Source organism: Arachis hypogaea, chromosome 18 (assembly GCF_003086295.3).
Source record: "Arachis hypogaea cultivar Tifrunner chromosome 18, arahy.Tifrunner.gnm2.J5K5, whole genome shotgun sequence".
Taxonomy (NCBI): domain Eukaryota; kingdom Viridiplantae; phylum Streptophyta; class Magnoliopsida; order Fabales; family Fabaceae; genus Arachis; species Arachis hypogaea.
In genome coordinates, this window is record NC_092053.1 from 10,415,599 (window position 1) to 10,419,497 (window position 3,899).

The 3,899-nt window shown below is 36.3% G+C and overlaps 1 long non-coding RNA gene across 1 annotated transcript; it reads right to left on the bottom strand.

Annotated features, from left to right (window-relative positions):
* Positions 1–666: 666 nt before the first annotated feature.
* LOC140181607 (uncharacterized) lies at positions 667–2,819 on the bottom strand. The gene is made up of 3 exons (XR_011876578.1): positions 2,766–2,819; positions 2,549–2,677; positions 667–1,038 (listed from the first exon to the last, which is right to left on the bottom strand). It is a non-coding gene; the product is annotated as an uncharacterized lncRNA (long non-coding RNA).
* Positions 2,820–3,899: the final 1,080 nt, after the last annotated feature.

The window sequence follows — 3,899 nt, forward strand, 5'->3', positions numbered from 1 at the left end:
AAATTGCTATGGCAGCAGATTCTTCTAGCCAGAGCATTACAATTTGACATGTCCTATTTATGCTAGTTGCATTTCTCTTCCTAAGGCTCATGATCTATGTCCATGGAACTTTAAGTATTTTGACAGCATATTAGGGAACCTAATATGAAACTAGTTTATGATATTAGGTACCATAATATGCTTATTTTGTAAAAACAGTGTGAGGAATATATTTTGATAAAGCCTTAAGAATGTTTTGGTTGAAACAACCTAGAACTATTGGAATGTACAGTTCTGCATAAAGGTTCCTCTTGTGACGGAAAGGAGAACATCTATCGTACTTATAGAAAAAATAAGTATGATATACTTACCTTACGTGTTTATTGCTGATAATTGAAGGCAATTCTATTTTTAAAATTAAAAAAGAAATAAATTAAAAGATAACGTTATAATATAAATACGTGAATGAGACATACAGTCATACATCACCTCAAACCGCAACATTTTCAATTTAATTGGAGTTGATGCATTTAGTGTAACACCCTACCACACAAAGCTTTACGCTTAAGTCGTAAAACAGAGGTGATGTGGTATTATGACCTCTAAAATAAAATGAGTACATATAATAGCAGAAGAGTTATAATATGCTAGGAGCCTTGAAGAATATGGGAAATAAAAATAGCGAGATAAAAGCGCAACGCTCAAGGAACGAGTTAACTTGCATGCTAAGAAAACCGTAACTGTCAAACATAAGATAACAGAAGTAGGAATAGAGTGCCAAAGATACAAAATAACAAGCTCCTAACTCAGCCTGCGAAGTCAAGACTGGCCGGAAAATATTTACACATATATACATACATATCCAAAACCCAAAAGTACATACACACAATCCTGCCTCTCCATAAACCTCTAAGAGGATCAAAAAGGACAAGTTATGCGGAGAGAAAGCTAAGTACATATATATACATCAATGTACAGCAAAACTATACAACAACACTATCCAGTAATCCCTCCGCTTTAAGAGTCCAGACGACTAACGAGATGGCTCCCGACCTGCATCTGAAAATCAACAACATAGTATGGAATGAGAACCGGAGGTTCTCAGTATGGTAAAGGTGCCACACACATAATATATAAGGTCATGGGAATGCCAGAGGCAATCCTAGAACGCCGACACTCAGATTGTAGAGCTTAAAGTATTAAACAGAAGCCATAAAAGGTGGTTTCCTAAAATATTTAATCCTAACTTAACTTAACCTTAAATCTAAGTCTTATACTGCCATTCCTCCATACCTCCAATTCCATCATGCATTTTCACAGACAAATAAACAGATAAAGGCAAACACAAGAAGGTTACAACTACTGCAGGTAACAAGTACACATTTAGCATAGCAAATACAGATAGGCACACCCAATTAGAGCACAAGCAAGTAATTCAAGTAATATGCATATGATGCATGCCTGTCCTATGGCTGATGAGGCTCATCTGTCGGTTATCCAGCCAACCCGACAAGTCTGAATTGTCCTTAGACTGTCTCCCGACGTGCATCCCCAAGAGTCTATGCATAGATTTTTCTCAAATAATCAATATTGCTCAATGGGGGTAACATTCCCGGGAATTTATATAGTGCCCGGTCACACTTACGTCGTAGGGTCAACAGAGTATCGAGTTTTCAACCTGGTACACGTGGTGGCAAGCCACGGCACTTAATCCAGGGAATCTCGTATCTCAGATTATTCAAATTCATAAGCCATATAAATAATTCAATTATAATTCATCAACATCCACATCATTCTCAATTGCATCTCATTCATCATCATACATTAAACATATTCAATCCTTATCCTTCATTATATCACCTCCCATTCCATCCATCAATAGTTTCAATTCAAAACATAATTCATTCTATTCTAAGAATCAAACTTCAAACTTAAAACATACTCACTTTCTTAATAACTCAAAATCAAACCATATAACCTTTAAATCTAAATCTCTTTTAAATAATCATCTAAATAAAATCTCTAATTTTTTATAAAATTTCGGCAGCATCTCCTCTAAAACTCGGACTTTGCCACCCTTTTCGGGTCCAAACCTGCTTTCTTTTCAATTCAACATACCCTTCCTCATCATCATAACAGTCACCACAATAAGTCTACCTCAGATAAACAATTATACTCATACAATATTCAAATCCAACAACCCAAAATTCAACTAAGAATCATAGTTCATAAATCCTAGGCTTTTAACACAAAATACCTCATTATCACAACAACCTCCACAATAGTTATACCTCAAATCAATAATTCACCAAATCATTAGTTAATCAACAAGCACCAAACTAACCATGTTCATCAACAATAACATTCAACCATAATTCTCTCCAAATTAACATAACAACATTCACCATCCAAAATTAAAAACTAATTATCCAATAAACTTCAACCAAATATATTCATCGACAAATTACTAAACATTAAACATACACCTGCATTCCAACTTATCCAATGGTCATCTAGCCTAAGTTTTCACAGAACATTATATATTAAATGCAAGAAACCTAAACCATACCTTAGCCAATTTTCACGTAACGACCAAAGCTATTTATTCAAAACCAAGACAGCCCCTCAAAACTTAACTAATCCACTTCCTCCAAGTTCCAGTATTCACAATTTCAAGCTCCAATTATTTATTCACAACCTAATACACATTCATAACACATATACATCCAATTTAATACTCAAAGCTCAAATTCAATGAAAATAAAATAGAATTATCGTATCCTCACCTTACCCAAGCTTCACATAAGCAAGAGTGAACGTTTCTCTCAAGCTAATTGGATCCTAAAATATCAAAAATCAAAGAAATTTAACAAACTCGAAAATTGGGGAAATGAAAGGCTGAAGTGAAATAGCAAGTTACCTATGAAATTGTTCCGGTAGAAATGTAGAGCTCAATGCGGTGAATGCGTGGCCGCAAACGGTGCGGCGATTGGAGCTCAAACGGGAAAGTTACGTGAAATGGAATTCACCGTAAACGAATCTCTCTTCTTCTCTTCCCTGGGAGGAGCGTCGTTGAGGGAAATGAAGAGAAACAAGAGCCCGTGGCTCTTTTTAATTGTTGGACTAATTGGGCCCACAGCCCGGTTTGGGCCCGGTTCAACCGGTTCGGCCCGTTTGGTCCAATCTTGGACCGATTTCTTCAAAATTGGTGTCAAAATTCTCGTTTCGATGAGCTCTATCCTAATTTGATATAATATTCGTGTTTCTAATATTCCTTATTAAAAATTAATTTATTGACTAATTATCTACTAATTTAACCGGGGTTTACATCCTACCCACCTAATAAAGAATTTTGCCCTCAAAATTCAAATCTAGTTACCTGAAAAGAGATGTGGATAGTCCTTTCGCATATCTGATTCGAGCTCCCAAGTATGTTCCTTGATACCAGCTCGACTCCAAGCTACTTTTACCAATGATACTTCCTTTCCGCGTAATTGTTTAATATTGGTATCATCAATTCTCACTGGAATTATTGGAAGTGTTAGATCTTCTCTTACTTGGATTGGTTCTGGTTCTAAAACATGACTTGCATCAGGAGTATACTTCCGAAGCTGTGATACATGAAATACATCGTGCAAATTCAAAAGATACGGCGGTAAGGCAATTCTATAAGCCACTGGCCCAATTCTCTTTAGGATCTCAAACGGTCCAATATAACGGGGATTTAGTTTCTTAGTCTTAATAGCTCTTCCCACTCCAGTGGTTGGTGTAACTTTCAAAAAGACATGTTCTCCTTCTTCGAATTCCAAAGGCTTTCGCCTCTGGTCAGCATAGCTCTTTTGGCGGCTTTGGGCTATAAGCATTCGACTACGAATCTTCTTTATCTGCTCAGTCGTTTCAGCTATCATCTCAGGCCCTAA